This window comes from Linepithema humile, chromosome 1 (genome assembly GCF_040581485.1).
Source record: "Linepithema humile isolate Giens D197 chromosome 1, Lhum_UNIL_v1.0, whole genome shotgun sequence".
NCBI lineage: Eukaryota > Metazoa > Arthropoda > Insecta > Hymenoptera > Formicidae > Linepithema > Linepithema humile.
This window is the reverse complement of record NC_090128.1, coordinates 46,227,416-46,246,517: the sequence shown is the minus strand read 5'-3', so window position 1 is coordinate 46,246,517 and position 19,102 is coordinate 46,227,416. Positions and strand designations below refer to the sequence as shown.

General features: G+C 45.9%; 1 protein-coding gene across 4 annotated transcripts in view; it reads left to right on the top strand.

The window, feature by feature from the left end:
* Positions 1-19,102, top strand: part of Ptp99A (Protein tyrosine phosphatase 99A) — a 243,869-nt gene that overhangs the window by 36,035 nt on the left and 188,732 nt on the right. The gene's annotated exons all lie outside the window — the stretch shown is intronic.

Genomic DNA, 19,102 nt, shown 5'->3' with positions numbered 1-19,102 from the left:
TTGCTATCGGGTGATCGAGCAAGAAATCACGCTTTTGAGGGAGCGGAGCATGATAATTGAACAGTTTTTTTTTTTTTTTTGTCGTAGAGAATTATCAAGAATTTGTGCTAACGTTACGCACGCACGCATGCACACTGCGCCGATCCTTATCATGATGTATAAAGGGAAGAGATGATATGGAGATACTAGAGCGTGAAATACTAAATTGACGTGTAAATTTGTTCAAGTAATATGGAAATTAAGTAATACATAAAATTATTACTCGAAAGTAATAAATTTCGAGTTTCTTACAAGCTGGTCTTTCGTAGTCAAATTATTCGTGATTGAAAATCATATGCTTTTACATGATTATAAAAATATCAAATTATATTAATGCAACGTTAATAAATTTATTGCAATAACGTTATTAAATTATTATTCTTTTTACATTTTTCTTATCCATATTAATAGAGATCTTTAGAGAATATTGCAAAGCGAGGGATGTGCTGAATTTCACGATCTACAATAACTTTTGTGCCGTTGATAACAAACCATCTTTTCGCCCGAAGCGTTCCGGAATGTTAAACGGAAGATACGAAACATTCCGCACACGTAAATTTTAAATTCGTGCCATATTATTCCGGTTGGAAAAATAATTAACAATGCTAATTTGGATTTGTTCGAGATACCACTGTCGAGCGCGAAGCAGTATCAGTTTTAACCTAATTCATCTTATCCGCGGGGAATAAAACGTAACGTTAAAAGCTACAGTGTGCCGAGATAATACGTTGATTCCCATTTATACGGATTTGCATGCGCTGGCCATGCCCGGCGTATGACGGGCGGACACGAAACGTTCTACGAATAAGGACTAACGAGCAATTTTCTTGGCGCCACCGGCGGCGGCCCGGCTTTGCAGGAAGAAACGAACCGCGCCGGAAGTCCGTAGTCCGTAAAACAAAGAATATTTCGCTGCTATGACGTCGGCGGTCGATACTTTGTCAAATTACTTCATCAAAGATATGTCAACGCGATCATGTATGACGTGCATTAACGAGACACGGCGGTGTGCGGGACTGGAGAAAAAAAAAGGGGAAAGGGGCGAAGGTGACGCGGCGGGTTACCGGGTGAGACCGGGGCGAAACCACGGTTAAAGTAAGCACGTACAAAAATACGACTATGCCCCACTTGTTTAATGCAGAAAAGGTACCCACTTCATTCGCCGCAACTGCGTTTTTCGCCGCGTATACACGAGAGGGTGGCTGAATTATCTTTGACGCGTACGGTGCCTCGGCTACGTGCCGGTTTATTTATGCAACATTGTTTAACCCGAGCGATCTCGCTAGCGCACATTGCTCTTTACGAGGGAGAAAAAGATTTAATAAAATCGTAGGATTCGTCGCGTCGCCGTATCGTTGCGGTTGACGCAACACCCGGTACGTGGGCGATCAATAATTCCACTCCACCGCTCATGCCGGCTCTTAGGACAACGGGCCCGAGGCCCTTGAACCTTAAATAGTGCATTAACAAATAAAATTAACGGCGTGTCGTCTGCAGTCCTTGGTTCGAAAGTTAAACCGTGTCGCGTACCTTTTCGGCGGGTGAGAATAAAACGGCACGCTGCCGTTGAGCTGCCTGTGACGACGCGATAAAGATATACATGCGATTTGTGAGGAGAGACGGCAAACGCGTACAATTGCGAACTTGTAATATCGTTACAGTATCGTTCTTACGCGCACGAGTAAGCAGTCCTCATGCAATTTGCAACGATATTGAAAAGTTCATGACTTAGTCGATATACAGCGAGCTTCCACCCCCAACAGCAGCTACGTCGACTTCGCGTAGGAAAATAAACAAGCTCTCGTATCTTTTCAAGCCAATAGTCCGACAATCGTATAAAACGTCGGACGCGAAGGAAAGAGAGGAGCAGAATCGGTAGGAAAAGCGGGGCGGTGAGGGGGCGGCGGGGGGAAAGACATTGTCAAGATAACAGGAGTGCACTTTCATGCATGGCTATGTTTTATGGAGTGGGTGGGACATGTAGTGCGTGCAATAAAATACAATAAGGAGAGCTTTGTCAAGGGCTCGTATAAAGGCGCGGTTTTCCGCGGTCAAGCCGGCCTGGCCGAAGTCTGGCGAGCGCGGTATCCGAACCGTGCACTTGTTTCGGATAATCCCTCCCGATTTTAAGGCGCTTGCCTTGCGTTTTCGGATTTTCCGTCGCAATTCTTTCCGTATTCTCGAGAATAAGCGCGCTGAATAATTTACACGATCGTCGCGATTTATCTGGCCAAGTCAAAGTTTCATTTCGACGATGTAATTTTGTTACGCGAAATAGAATAAGTTTCGACTGAAAACTTTTCCGTTATGCCTTCAGTTCTGACAGCTATTTTTTTTTTTTTTTTTTTTTATACGAGACTAACAAATCTCGCGTAAAGCAATGGAGATGGCGTATCGTCGGTGAAACGTGAAATCGCTCGTCCGCGCTGACATCAATTCAGCGAGCGAGATTCCTCGTTGTCAAATATACCGCTTGAGCGTTCCTTGAAATTCGCGAATGTTGCAACGATTGAGAGGGATCGAGAAACGTCTTTCTTCATCTTACGCGATTCCTGACACGAAGAGGGTCGCATGCCCGTGCGGATCGAGCCCGCGAGCAATAAACTCGGGCAAAACATGTACGCACATACTGGTAAAAGCAGCCGACGCGGGGCTGCGAAGGGCGGGAAGAGACGGGGCGGCGAACGAGGAAGAAGGGAGGAGGAATAGAGGAGAAGGTATTTCGCGTTAGTGGAATACGTACGTGCATTGCACGTAGGAGTAGCGCGGGCGCCACCACATTGAATATAAATAAGCTGAATTTGTTAGATTACAAAGCTGGAACGCCAGAGCGTCGTCGTTGTCGACGTCGTCTACGACGACGACGACGACGACGACGACGACGACATCGCGGTGTGGAGATGCGAGCGAGAAGCTGCAACAGCAGCAGCGGGAACCCGCGCTGGAAGCAAGAAAAGGCCCGAACGGTTGGCTGCTTTGGCTCTGCTCCGCTCTCGAGCCTTCCAGCTTTGTATACTTTCGCGGTGCTTTGTACGTGTCGCAAAGTGGGTGGGACTGATCGCTTTAAACCGAGAAGGGGTCTCTCCCGCGCGTGCGGAGCGTGCCGCGCGCTTTTCGATATTTGTGTAAGTATATGTATGAGAAAGAGAGAGAGAGAGAAAGAGAGAGAGAGTGTACTTACCGTGCCGGGCACCGGAAACGGGAATATTGCAAAGTATTCCTTCTCGATTTTCTTCCTTCGCTCGAGCGATACTTTCTTCTAGCGCGCTGAATCGGCGGCTTTCGTCCGCTTCTTTTTACCGCGAGAATACTTTCGAACACGCGCGAGAACATGCGAGTTACCGTTACCGCGTGTCTTGGAGCAAGTCGTGCGGTTATAACGCAGCTAAGGGCACGATGGAAAATCGGAAAGCCGTCGCGAGGTGCAGTGCGTGCGGGTGTAGTGTGCGTAGAAAGTGTTTTGGAATAACGTAAACACAGCGGTCGTTGAAATATACTTTCGTGCGTATGGGCTCGACGTAGCGCGAGTGTTTTGCTTTCTCCCGAAAATTTATAGGAAATATACCGGCCAGAGGCGGGAGATAGCGACGCTCCGGCCGGACAATTTCGGGAAATATTAGAAAGCCACGTAATATATAGGATGGAGCAAACTCGCGTTTGCTGCAATTTTTAAATATCGCTGTTATTCTTGTATTACTTTTTACCAAAAAATATTAGGATGAATTCACCAGAGATGTATATAACAGTGATCCGACGCGAATCAATCAAATAGAAAATCCAGTCAAACAAGCGAATGAAAAAGAAAATAAAAGTCGGTTTGCGCAAAGATAGAAAACAAAGAAAGAGAGCGAGAGAGAGGGAGGGAGAGGGAGAGCGAATCGGGAGCTGTGGTAATTCCATAGTACACCCGGGTAGATCAAATTTCGCGTTGTTTTGGCCTGGTAATTCGCGGTCGGCGTATGGAGCGTGATGTCGCGGTTAAACGAAGCAAAAGTTCCCGACGGGAAAGGGAGTAGGTAGTGGAGAAAGGGCGGGGGAAGGAGAAAGGGGGGAAGAGGTGACGGAGAAGCGGGAATGGAAATAAAGAAAAATCCAACGATCATTTCGCTCGCTAAAAATGCGACCACCTACGTCGAAGATGGGACGGGTACACTCGAGCCGGAGGGCTAAGAGAAAATATATAGAATCGAGGTCCCTCGGGTATCTCGTGATATAAAAGGAGACAAAATACACACAACCCGCAGGCATACGAGATATGGGTCTCGTGGAGGAATGAAAACGAGATTTCCCTCCGCGCCGTGCGGAATCGCCGCGCGTCCCGCCCACCCGTCTGTCCGTCCGTTTTCTCTTATTTTTCTTAAGAATGTTCCTCCCTTTCGCTACGTGCTCCGTACTCCCGTAGCTTTCTTCCCCGACCGATCGTGATCGGTCGCCGCGCCGCGCCGAACGTTACGTACTAAGCGTTTCAAAGCTTTCGGCTTTATTAACGGATCAAGGGAGCCGAGTGTAGGAGGCTAAACTGGCTGACGCGACGACTTTGTTACGCGTTCAGCGAGTTTTGCGGGATTCCTCCTTCATTTTATCCCGACGTCGTGTTTTGCAATTAATTGTATCAATTTGTCGGCGTCTAATGACACGGCGTCTGTTAGGACGCTGGATCGGCAAAAGTATCAACAGATTAATTTTTCGCTCGCTATATTGTCAAATATAATATACGGCGCATACGCTTTACTCGCGTTTATATTCTGACGTTGTTGCGCGGCACGACGGTTCCCGCAAAGGAGTACTGGATGCTCACAACTGTCTTATCGTTCCATATTCTCTCCCCTTTTTGCCTTTCTCCTGTCGAGCCGTGTACTTTGTTCTCGAATACGTACGAGATGAGATCCCAAGCGAGTTACGCGAGAAAGTTTGTCGATAAAAATTCCATCGAGAGCTTCACTAGCCGCTTTGATTTTTGAGATTTAACGGCGCGGATTTGCTCTGCCGAACAAAGTTGCGATTGAATCATCATATGTCGCTGGTATATTCTGAAAAATATTTTATTATTTGCATATAGAAAGCATGATTAAACTCAACAGATGCATAGATCAAAATTATTGATTCATCACCAGTTTTTAGCAGAGACGTGAGTTAGCAATCGTTATCTCGTTATCAATTCGAGACTTGATTTAGCAGTCGTTCTTAATTAGAGACATCGACAAAATTATAACATCTAGCGAAACGGAAATTAAATCAGTACAGTTAATGCGATTGCAACATTTATCGAATAATCCAATAATAATAATCCATTCTTTGCGATAAGATCACGCGGTAAGGAATAATTTCTAATAACGAGTATTGCGAGCAACCGAATCACTTGTATTGCCGATCAAATATAAATGCCGATATTCAACGTGAGTGTTCGTGCTTTTCTCTCGATAACGCGGTCGTCATAGACGAAGTAATCGAATGCAAAAGAGGTTGGAACAAGGAATATGAAGGAAGTGGGTAAATATTACTCTTAGAGATTTTACTTCGCTCGTGTGCTACGTTTCTGTTCCTGTATGACGTATCTCTTATCCGTTTTCGCGTAACTATCCTTGCTTAAAATAATACTATATAGAAGAACCTGTTATTATTAAAGATAATAAGAAATGATTTGGAATTAATTATATCGTTAATATAATTCTTTGAAGGAAGTTGAATAATTTATCGAATTTTTAAAATATGAATACTTAATAATTTGGATATTTTTTCAGAATGTTAATATTATAGTGCAAATTATTTAAACACGCTACTATTATATTATAGATTAGATGCTATTACACTATTATAGATTATGCATAAAATAATTCCGATAGGAATAAAATCAGATTGAAATATATCAAATACAGATTTAACTAATAATAATAAACAACTATATTGGGATTTCTTACGTAGACTGTTTGACCTGATTTTAATAATATCGTATATCTCTTTATCAAATATGATTATTGCGTTTAAAATTTTCTATTTTTGGAGTACAGATTTCTGGAGCTTAATTCGTCGGATTCCTTCTCCCTCCTGTCTACACTAGCGGTCTTACCGATGAATCTCTCGTGTAGCTCGTCTAGGTGCAGCATGGACCGTATCGATGACACACCGGTGATGTCGTATGTGCACACACACACACACACACGCGCGCACACACACACACACACACACACACAGATATACGCCAGAACGTGTGCTCGATGTACCTCGAGATAGAGGCAGAGCGCATCCGTATTACGTGGGGTCGATCAGGCTAGACTCATACCTAGTTTCGAGAAGAGAACACACGCACATACATACGTAATACACACGTATACGAACGGGAGCTCGTAGATTCGCGAGTAGGCGAGTATATCGTTTGGGACGTGCCTGGATTAACGAATGAGTAATAACCGGCAATGGTAGCTGTAGCGGCATTCGCCTGTGCAAGCGGCACCGCGGAAACTTTACTAGCCTGTGTCGCCGAAAGTGCAGATACCGCGATGTCGCGCGAAAGCCCCCTCTTCCGCCTCACCGCTTGCCATGTCGTGGCAATTAATACGCGGATTACAAGATATCGTTTAAACGATGCCGCGGGATCGCGTTGAATAAACCCGGATGGGCGTCACCGATCCATCCACCGTCTCTCGGGGCAAACGATACCGACAGGTGCATCCCCTCCCGCCCCCTCTCCCCCCGGTTCGTATAACTGGTCCACGGCGCTTACTGGCGTGGAACATCCGCTCGCGAGTCCCTCTATATCCGCGTCACGTCGCCTTGTTATGGATTTCGATAAACGATAACGTCAAGAGACGCGCCCTCGTTACCTATCTCGAACATTAAAATGTAGATGCGGCCGGGGAATTTGGGAAAAATGAAGACACGGACACTGAGACGACATAATAATCTGAAAGGCGCTACGATGTTTTCAGATAAGATTTAGAGAAAAAAGAAATCAGCACAAATTAACAGATTAGTTTTACTCGATATTTTTAGTTACGCTAAATATCGCTTTTGCTTAAATAATTTTGCTTTTCAACAAGTCCGACAGCTGATTGTTCTTCAACTTAAGATAAATACTCTCGCAACATTTTGGAAATTTCAAGAACATCGATGAATTCGCGAAAGTTGGATCGTTAGGTGTAGCATCTGAGGGATAAGAAAGTGCCGACGGAAAGAAGAGAAAGTTCAGGTTCACTTAACTAGATAGTGAGGATCGCGGGGAGGCACGCGATGCACTCGATAGCGGATAATAATAAATAGCCCAGGGTGGAGGAACGACGTGGAACAATGGGCGGCGGCAAATAATTTCCGAACTCGCGGAGAGCAGCCCGTTGCCGGTGGTGGTCGGGTTAAGTTTCACGTAGAACGGCCAAACAGAAAGTGGAAAAAGAGACGGATGGCGGGACGGGATGGGGATACCAGGGGCGAGAGAGGAGACGGCGGGGATGCGGGGAGGGTCCATAGAAAGCGAGAGAAAGAGCAAGGTAGAAGATGAGCGAAGGCGAGCATAAATTCAAGCATTTTTCGCGAAGTTTTGGCCCCCGGGACACCGTAATGGCGCGCAGCGAGGCGAGCACGGCCGTTTATGTCTGAATATGAGGTAGGGTTGGAGGTTGCAGAGAACGGGAGGTGAAAGAGGCTGTGGACCGAGGTGCGTCTACCTGGTCTCGACCTACTCGGCTGGGCATTCTGTCCGGTATTACAGCCGGACTCGAGATAACATTGAGATCTGAATTCCTCTCTCTCTCTTTTTCTTCAGCTGTGCGTCGTAAATTTATCCTTGTCGTTATCAGGATTTTGCAATGATCCGCTCGATCTGTAATAGAGACACATGTCTTCGCCATAATTGAATCAATGAATCGACGAAGACAAAAGGCGAAATGCATTGCGATTGTAAAGCACACGCTCGAATAGATTTATCTCCGCCAGGTTTCATTTTTCGATATATTACGATCCTAAATCCATAATAATGACGATTGGCTATCGTGCAATACATTGTGGCGTACTACATTCATTCATCGATAATTAGACGATTATCCCGTGTAATAGTAATAGACCGAAATGGACAATGGCTTTTGCGCGTGGTTGTATCGTACAACCCTTTCTATATATTATATAATTCTATATATGACGCGATGCACATAAAAGTAGGAAATGCGTGTGCGATGCACGCGCGCTGTTACTTTTGTTAGTAAGAAGGTTACTCCTATAATTCCTGCCGTCTGCCCGGGCTGCAAAATCCGCAAAAAATAATGTCGCGAGTGCTGCGGCAAATGGCGCAAAGGAGAAACACGTCTGAAAATAATATTCCCTGCAACGGGAAGGATTTCAACTCGGGAATAACATCGCGCGTAATAGTGATCCTACCACGGAGCATGGTTACGGGCATTGTAATGAGATTGCGTTCAGAGATTTCCGCAAAAGTATTGTCAAAATTTTGCTCTACAGTCTCGCATATTTTTCCTTCCGGTTTTACGTGTAGTGAGACAATAATGTTTCTTGCGAAAAGAATTTTTATTATCTCACGGCGCGATGTTCGTACATGATAAAAATAAGACATTATATAAATTCGATATTCATTCTGTTTTCTCGATACAATGCCGACGCGGAATCGAATCAGATGGTAATTACACGTGTTATTTACGTGTATAATCTAATAATCTAAAGAGATTAGTTTAATTTACGAGCGAATCAAAGTAAATCGTCGTCTCAATTAAAAAGGCATCAGCTATAAAATACGCGGAATGTTCAAGTGTTTTGGGAAAAGCACATTTTCTAGAGTACATGTTGAGACAGGATTTTCTCGGGGATTTTATGACGAAAAAAAATGGCGTCGCCGATCGATTTTGCATCGTCGGAACACTTGGCGAAGAATATCGATTCTTCTAACGATTCGCCGAACGTTGCCTTGGCACCCGCTATATTACCGGTGGCTAAAGCTATGGTCGCGGTTTACGATTTTCTTCGAACCGATAAATACCGGGTGTGAAATAAACTTGGCGTCAGCTGCCCGCGCGCGATTATAAAGCAGCCTGCGAACGGGGATTACTCGTATATCGGGCTTGCGGCCTGAAAACTAAACGCCAGCGTATGCGACATTGCAGTCCTTCGAGCTCGGGAAATACGCCAAAACGTTGAAATAACAACCCGTCTTGTTGGAAAACTCTCGCGCTATGTTATATTTTATTATTACATAAAATATTTCTCAATTTAAAATTGTTCTGCGCGCGACCACGGACATAAACAGTTTTAAAAACTATTGCGTAAAAATGTCCACGGTGCATTTATGATTCACTGTGTTATGTAATTATAATGATAATGCAATCTTCAACAATAATGTTAATTTAACGCTGTAATATTAAGCATCGCGATTTGTCGCTCGTTTAAAAAATATTACGAAGGACACAAGAGGACAGAGAATGGAAACGCGATGGGAAAGAAAAAGGAAGAGAGAGTAAATAAAAAAATAGTCAATTTGTTCATATCAATTCAGTCGTATGAAATCGTTCATACAGTCATTGAAAAGCCACGTTAAAGTCGATAAAGAAAATACATCGTTTGAAACTGCGAATTGACTTTCTAACTTGGATGCAACCGGTGCCTCGGCAATGTTAATATTTATTCTGTATCGCGAACAAAACCGTGATAGAAAATGGAAAAGGCTATGCCGCAGACACGGAGAAAAAGAGTGAAATTGGAGGCTTGATACGCGACGAAAGGAACACCGCGCTGCTTTGCGTTGCGCCTTTTGTCTAAATCGCATCCCCGGTTTTTCTTTCATTTCCCGTCGCTCTGATTCCTTCGGTAACTATTGCGTGACGCGAATTCGAAATCAAGAAATGAAATTCGATGTTCTGACGGAGCTGCAACGAGCGGTTTCACGCAGATTAACGAAATCAAAGCAAGGGTCGACTCGGTCGGCGTGTTCGAACGTGCATACAAAATGGATATTGCAGTCTATTTTTCTGCTGACCTTTTCGTTGTGGAACTCAATATCCGATCAACTCTGACTTGCATACGTTGCGTCGCAATCAATAGCGCATGCGGAAAAATTGAAATATTCTAATTTAATCTCTCTTGTATTTATATTTTATGGTTAAATATTAATTGGCTTATTAAATGTCATTACGGTTTGCGTGTTAGGCATCAATTATTTGATACTCGGCCCGATAGCGCTCTGTGGAATTGTATGGTGATATAGAGAATGATTTTATTATGACTGCACGTAATTATGAACTTTATTCTATATCTACAAAGCCGCATGCTTATTAATATTATAATAAAATTTGTACAGTACGGAGAATAATGTAAAAACATGAGAGCAATTGTTAGCATTTCTTGTGACGAGTTTTATGATGAACTTTTAAAAGTGCAGCTTTTTTTGTCAACAAGAATTTTTCTCCAATAATCAAGACGTTTTGTTTTGCGAGACCGTTCTATTCCCTCGATAGTTTGCTTGATTTCGATGAATAGAAATGAATAGAACGAATAGAATGAATAGAACGGATCGATGTCCATTTGATACTTTTCTTTAACCCGCACTGCGATTTTTCTCGAATAAATTGCTAACAAGAACAACCGCTGACCGAAGGAACGTATTACAATCCGCGACTACAAAGCTGGTTAGATTTTATATCCGTCTTGTGGGAGCTGTACGTATCCGGTATCTATGATTTTCTGAAGTGCATGTAAGAAGAAAAGTAGAATGATAAAAACGCCGAGTACAACTTACATACGGGCGCGGCGATACGAGTGAGGGCGCGCGTGCGCGCCGGAAGGGGGAGAATGTGGCCGCTTCTTTCCCGCAACGACATCCGTCCGCTTGCAGATAGCGACGATCGTGCTGCTGCTGCTGCTGCTGCTGTTGCTGCTCGTCAAAGGTGAAATGTCTCCGACAGATAAATTCGCGTTGCGCCTGGCGTGTATATATGCGCTGGAGGAAGCGGAAGGAGACAGATACACATATATGCGCTTAGATAGTCGCACCGCGAGAGTCACCAAGAATTTACAGAACCGCATAGGCAAATTATACGGACGAATGCATCGGGCAAACGGCCGGCCCGTTTACGAAATGTTCCTAGTACCTAGTCCTACCTTCGGGGACTTCGCCCTCATTCCGGCGCCGCTCCGGCTTGCCGCTAGCGCGCCGGCAGGGAAGACGAGAAATTCTGCTGGATACCCTCTCCCCCCTCCGTCACTTTGCCCGAGGTCATTCCTGCGAAGCCGCGCGCGTTGCCCTCGTGCTCACGGTGAAAGATTTTAATTAATTTCGGGTATACAAGGAGAATACTTTGATAAGACTCGCCGCGGTTCTTTTGTCGGAATTATAGGGGAATCCGTTTGTTCCCGCTTTCGCTCTTTGCCGTACTTTAATTTTGCTGAATTTCTAACGGATTCTATTCGCCTCTCTTCTACCCGCGTTAAGGTATGCTTATTATATTAAATGGTAACGATGATTAATCGGCATTCTGTATCGACGATTCGCGTTATTGAAAAATCAGTGAGCGGGATCATCGCGTATTCATGTACGCGCGTTTCCCGAATTTTCCCGAATTAATCAACCCTTTGTTTTGAAATGCGAAATTGCGTTTCAAATGCCGCGGCATATGTTAATCTATGCGTCCTGCAGGAAGCAGATGAGAGATTAAAAGAATCGTTGAAACGTGAAATTTTGAATAAGAGCTGCTTCACAGTATTTTATGATTATTCAATAAAATAAATATAATAATTTAACAAAATTACTATTCACACGCATATGTGTAATCGCACACAAACACAAACTAAACTATTAATAAATAATTTGAACGATTGTATTTTCTACAGAATTGTGTATTTTTTTCTGAAAAAAATGTGAAGAGATTTTACGAAGAATTTTTTTTCATTATTGTGAAAAATTGAAATTTTTCTATTCGCGGTTTTGCGTACTGATTCACGTGGTGGGTTATTCGATAAATTATTTGTTTGTTAGAAATCGACACGCGTTATGCAACATTAAAGAAGTTTCTTATATCTCACTGATTTACGCGGATTTGAATACCGATAATTTACGGGCGGTGCAAAAAATGGCCTTTCACGATTTCGGCGGGGCAACTGTTCGGACCCTCATTTATTATCGAATAAATCACGCGCATTCTTTCGCAGCGATGACCGGGCGCGACGGTATTATCTGGCCGGGCCGAGTTTATTAATGGAACGCGGGCTATGACCAAATTAAAACACGCTCGCGAGAGTGACCCGAGTGAGCCGGACCGACGGATATTCATTTAAGTGGGATTTACTCAGCGCACGCCGACCGGCTGCTAGCGTTTCCGCCGCAGCATTCATCCCGGTCCCGTTGCTTTTCGCACGGTTTTTGCGCGTCGTGTGTTCGCGCGCCGCTCGAAGAAAGCAGGGAATTAAAGCGTACGCGACACAGAGCGGTTAGATTGGGGGGTGAGGAGGGGGGTGGGGGGGGTGAACGCGGAGATGAGATAGTTATAGAATTGCGTAGAACCGCGTAAGGGAGCTACTAAAAATGGTGGAAGAGTGCCAGCGCGCACACGCATCCGCTGTAAACGATGTTAAAGAGAGTTCTGCATCGGTTCTTTCTCTCCATCGCGGCGGACAGTCGAACGTCATATTTCGCATTGCCAGTGGCATTTTTTCTTTCTTTTTTTTCTTTCTTCCTCGCCGTCATCCGTCCATTCGTTTAACAAGTTTTATTCTTTTTTTTCCGCCTTTACGCAATGGCTGATTTATCGCGAAAAGCTCCGTAATCGCGCGCGCGCGCGTGCAGGATGTCCGCCGGTGTCCTTCCTCTTTTTTCGAGTCGACGAATTATATTCGCGATGCAGCGCACGGTCGGTCGAGCGGAAACTGCGCAAACGGCTACCGCTACGTTACGTAAGACGGATAAATTGTTTACCGCGCGGATAACGAGAAGAACGATGATGTTTGCAGTGAATGATAGCAGACTAGACGATAACGAGTTATGTAAAAATTTCATTTTTCTTTATCGCTTGGCCCAACATTGCCGGCGCGTATCGAGCCGTGTACACAGCGTTAAGGAGCGATCGTTCAATATATACGGCACTGATGCGGGCGATAAGCCTGACGGAAATATAATAATGCGGAATATTAAGCGCGATCGTGTTATTAAGTTACGGTGTTCGTTATTGAGTTGTTGAGAAATCCGCGCGGAGAAACTATAATTGAATCAATTATTTTACGCGGGATATTGCTCGCCAACAAAATTTCTTTTTGTTTTCCGAAATATAAAAAACCATTCGGTGGCATTAATATAACTGCAGTAAAAGCATTCTATTACTGTGTCATTCCATTACTGCCGTTATACAAACGGCTGAAATTGCGCGTCTGTGTAAAAAGAAATGCATTGCGTGCAGCGAAAATTCAATTTTGGCATTTTTTGGGATAAAGCCCTTTGTAAAATGCGCGATTCAACAACAAAACGACCAATACACTCTTATTATTAAATTATAAAATTTAACGATACGTTTGAACGTTTTTTTGCGTGCCTTTGATTCGTGATTGTTCTGTAAAGTAAATCAACTCGCGATGTTTGTCGCGATTGATGAAGAGAGAGAGAGACCGAAAGGGAGAAGGCAAAAGTCCAAAGTGATGCTTCGAGTCGGGTAGTCGAAATAGTTTCAGCCGCGGCTAGGATTACCATTGAAAGGCTCGTGCAGTCGTCGTTGTCGTCGACTGTTATCACTCTCATGGTCGCTACTTCGTCGTCTCTTTTCGCACGACTACTACCGAGGAAATAAGAGCATTTCGGTTCGCGAGCGCAGCCGTAAATGGGGCTTGCGAAACAGTTAGGTACGAATGGACTATCCTGCGCGCTGACGAGGGGGACGTCTTGAGGGACGAAACGAGGGCGTTCTTCTCTCGAGAGAAGAACGGCGTAGAAAGAGGAAGAACGCCGGAAGAGACCGCCGTTCTCTTCCGAAGCCGCGTCGTTCGCACCTTTCCACCGGCCAAGTTCTCGCTCCCCTCCTCCGTTTCGTCGCTCCTCGACATTTTCCACTTCGTCTAATACGCCTTTCCTGAGAGGCAAGTAACCGGGAAGCCGCGGTGAATCGATGCACTTTCGTTGACCTAATCGGCGAGCGCAAAGCGATAGTCTCTCTCTCTACGTGACCGACCTGTCAATTGTAATCAGGACGGGAACCGATCCCTCGGAGAGACTCGGCGAAAGGGAAATCATCGTAAAAGTCTCCCGTTTCATTTACCAAGAATTTACCGTCCGTGCTGGTGTGTGTGTGTGTGTGTGCGCGCGCGAAAACGCACGACGGTAGGGAATAAAAATTCTTTTTTTCTGCTCTCTGTGCCTGTTGAGTTTGTCGATGCGACAGGCGGTCGTCGTCGAGTGTTTTTTCATCAGCGCACACAGTCCGGCTTCCCGGGTGTTTCCCCGCGAACACGCGAAGAAAATCTCGACGCGAAATCGACGCGAAATAAATTCTGCAAATTACGCGCGCGCGCTTAGCGTCGTGGAAATAAATTCTCGGAAATCACGAAGCGATAGCAATCAAATTGCCGAGTGTCGGCCATCTCCCGTTGCAACCGTCGCAGCCCGGCCTTTGCTCTTGTTAGTGATACGAATTGTTAATCACTGTACCGCGAGATAACTAACGACCGGCGGATGTATCAGGAGATATCGCAGTTAAACTTCAAGCTTGGAGTTTCTATCGGCGGAGCGCGCAGAACCGATGCCGTAATTAGCGCGTCTATCTATGGTCCCGGCGTTTCCGGCGTTCTCCCGTGAAAGGGAATTAAAATAGCGTTCGATTAACGCGCCGAGTAACTCGCTTTTCGCGCACAATCACTTTATTTCCGGAGCAGCCGGGAATGCGGCGATTGATTCGGAATCCATGTCGTTTCCGGCCCGATGGGAATTCGCGGCGATTCGTTTTTGCGGAGAATCTTGCGATCACGATCGACAAAATCCGCTTGTGTCTCGCTCGTCGGATCGTGATCGCGCTCGTGCGCGGATGTTTGTCCCGCGAACGACGAGGGGTTATAATGGAGATGCCTAGAAATTGTATTTCCCACCGACGCGAAAACGCGGTTATCTCTCGTAGTAATCAGAATGCGCTCGCGACTCACGTATATGATGCGCATGGGCCTTTCATGCACGCAAATTCCCTTTACTGCGTTCGCGTTTCGCCGCGATATGGAATTCCGCTTGGCACCGCGAGTCAATAAATAGAAGCTTAAAAAGGGATTTACGCTAACTGTGCAGTAATAATACTAGCGGTAGAACAAATGAAGACAGAACTGTATCTCAAAACTCGCCCGTGCGCTGCTCCATTTATTATTATTAGTACGCGATCAATATTATTCGTTGCTACAACGCGCGATGTATTTATTAATGTTGTATTATTAATCCAACGCTTTTCAATGAAATATTTGTCTATATCTGTTTTTATTATGCAACTGGACGGAATGAATATTGCGCGACCGGTTTTCAGCGGCGTTAAAATTCTAACAACGCTTGCGGATTGACGTGAACCGCCGTTCTTTGGCCGTGCTCGGGCGAAATAAGTCAGCCGTTTGTCAAAAGCCATTCTCGTGCTATCGGAGGAAGGGGAAAAAGCTAAGCTCGCTAGATTAAGCAAATCGTCGCTTTCTCCCACGTTCCTTTTTACCGCGGCGATCCTTTCTGCATGCTCAATTTTCCAGCTGTTGTGATGCAAATCATTCATTAAATCGTTATCGCATTGCGGAGACTGGCTTGATTTCACATCGCGCGCACGCGCGCGTGTCTTCATTTCTCTTCTTTTTTCTTCCTTTTTTTCGCGATTCATATTTTCCCGGGTCTGGAGGAGGATTTATTTTTTTCCTCGGTCTCTTCCCGTCTCAATATTTCTTCTGTTCCCGCGGTGGCTACAAGACGCCACTAGACCCGTGGGAATTCAATCCCGAATGGCTTTTTACAAATGTAAATTCCTTATCAAAGTTAGAGTCGGATTACAAATTCGGAAGGAGGCGAAGTTTCCGCAGTGTCGTTTCTCCCTGCGGAGGATGAGCGGATGGGCGAAAGAGAGAGAGAGAGAGAGAGAGAGAGAGAGAGAGAGCCAGGGTGGAAACGGGGCGTTGAAAGAACGCAGAGGTGGGGTCGGCCGGTTGGTAACCAAAGAACTTATGAGAGGAGAGTCACGAGCGCCGCGGCTACCTGATATGCATAATAGCGTCTGATTCGGAATTTGCATTCGTACCTGGCCGCCGTCGAGTCTCGCTCACCTCGAAACGTCATCCCGGGTTACGTGGAGTCGGGGAACTGCATCGGGAACTATGATACGAGTCGCGCGAATCCTTACTTTGTATTACGTGCGATTGAAGTGATTTAATGCGCATCCGAAATCAGGTTCGCATTATTAATGTTTAATGCGTTGCGGAAGCTCGAGACGCTTCGCACCCGCGCGGAAGAGATAGAGACGCCGCGAACTATTTGCGAAATGCTATCACGTCGCTCCGCGCCGTGCGCATTATTATTATAAACATTTGCATCCTCTCGAAAATAGAACGTCAGAGTTAAAGATAAAAGTTTTTGCTCGCCGTTTTTACATCGGAACGAATTCCGCTTTCCGTTCTCGTCGCTCCAGTATATTCGTGCTCTCCGGTGAACTTCTAAGCATTACCGTTAGAATTTTTGCCCAAGTCATAGACTGAACTAATAATACTCTCGGAGAGAAATTGAAATGGTAAGAGAGTACTAGCGCGCGGAGACTACGCGCGCGGGGGGATCTTCGGGGACAGCTGCGGGCGAGGGAATCAAAACGTACCGGCAGCGGTTGAGAATTAAAAGTTTGCAAGATTGCCTTATAAATCTCGGACGTAAGTAAAACCATTACAAAATATTTTACTGACTACGAAAGTTGGCCGGTTACGCGCGTAAGGGGAGAAAAAAAGGTCGAGAGAAAAGAAAAAAAACTGTTTTGCGGTCCGCTGTTAGGCGGTTTCCAAGTTTTATACGGCGAGATGAAACGCCGATAGAGAGAGAGAGAGAGAGAGAGAGAGAGGCGGGGGGAGGGGGGGGGGAATCACCTTGACTCAAACTGCCCCGTAAATTTGTCTTCTTACTGCACGCAGTATCTCGCGCTTTTGCGAGGTTAGCACGCGACGCGGCGTTACGCGATGAATAGACTCTGCGGGTTAGCGTTATACAGCGCACGGGAGATTTGGCGTAGCAATTATGCCGGCGACCGAGCTCGTATCTGTTGCGGTTATAGCGGTGGAACGGCAACGGTGGATCCGGTAACAGAGAGAGAGTTGCGCCGCGAATATTAGCGAGTCTTCCCTCGCGTAAAAGTGACTAGCTCGTACTCGGCGAAAAAAAAATTCTTACGAATTTTCGGAACCATTATTCCCGCCGTTGGCGCTGCCGCCGCCGAGAGAATTTACGGCCGCGAACGGCGAAGCGAAATTCCAGCGCGATTTTCGGCGACGCGGCCGAAGCGCTTCGCAAATGGGAGATACTTTATGTTTACGCGTCGTAAAATTTTCCTTCCCGGCTAAATTATTCGGTAAACTTGTACGAGGCTCGAGACTCGGGGCTGTGATTCACTTTCGCGTGTTTGCGTTACGTCTCGCGCGATACGACCGTGCTGCTTTTTGCATTCGTGCTCGACCGTTTTTTTTATCTCACGTCTAAGTAGCTACGTCACGCCGCGCAGTTTTCGACTGTATACATTCGCGTTCCATTTGCATCTCGGCACGCCAACGATTCCACGAGCAATAACGTTTCGACTGCGAAGTAGAACACCTCACTGTGCGCAATGTATACATCTTCGAGACGTGCCGGCACTTTCGCCGCGTCTATTTTCGTCGCCCCACCTGGGATCCATTTTCTTCATTCGCCAATTTGAAAATCCTTTCGGAATCGTAAAAGAGAGAAACGCTCGGCTACACATCGATCTCGCGGGATGAATTCTCGAGAAGATAAGTCGACGGCTTTTGTCGAAAACGATACCCGATCGCGCTTCTCGTCGACTCCGACGTTTTAGCGAAATGGAAAACGAATTCGTGCCGAATATCGCTGAGAAACGGAGGGAGCTTGGCGCAACGGCCATGCAAGTTCTACGCAATCAGTTAAATCCTCGCGAGTTCATCGGATTCACGGCCGTGCTCGCGTGTGTTGTATTTATCATCGCGGAAAGGGCCGAGAATCAATAACAAGCTCGTCGAAAAGTCCCTGATACTTCTTTTCTCGTTTCCGTTCTCATCGATCTTTCTTCGCCCGCACCTCAACCGTTTGCCTCGTGTTCCGCTAACTTTGCCACATAATTTATTCTTCCTCTTTCGGTGTGCCTCGGCGTGCCTCGGTTCATCACTGATCGAGCACGTAAAGAATATTTTAACGTTGCCGCCGCGACGATAAATACGTAAAAAGGAAATGAGAACGCGTCACTTTCGCGTGCTCGCTGTGTTATTTGACTATCTGATGTTTCGCGAGAGAGCATCGTCGCCGCCGAGTGTCGAGACTCTTTTATCGCCGGCCGAGAAGCCCAAGTTTCGTGCGCCCTTCTGCCGCGCTCGCCGTGCGCGACGCGAGGAACCGTTAAACGTCACGACGAGTAGGCAAAGGGGAAGGAAGAAAAGCTGCTGTAAGGGAGAATGAAAACGGTGAAGGAAGAGAGGCGTCGCGCCGGTGGTGCGGAAGTTTTCAGGATCGTATAAAGGAGGAACTGCCGCGCGGCGCAGGAAGGAAGACCCGCGGACGAGGGCGGGGCGGGAGAAAAGACGGAGAGAAGAAAAGCAGAAAAACAGATTTGGAGAATCCGGCGGACCGTTTCTGTGTGCGTGTGAGCGCGCCACGGTGGATCCGTATGTGCGGCTGTTGCGTGTGTTACGTGCACTACGACAGTGCCTCTCAACTTTTCCCGCCCGCCCGAGCAAAACTTCCATCCCCTCGTTTATCTACGTTACATCTAGCGTCGGGTCGGGAAAGAAAGTTTCGATGGTCCACTTAGAAATTTACCGCGACCCTCGTAATGCTGCATCGTTTCGCGCGCGGTCAGTGCGGTTGGAAATATGACGCCGGTCCTTCGAGTGATCGCGTGGC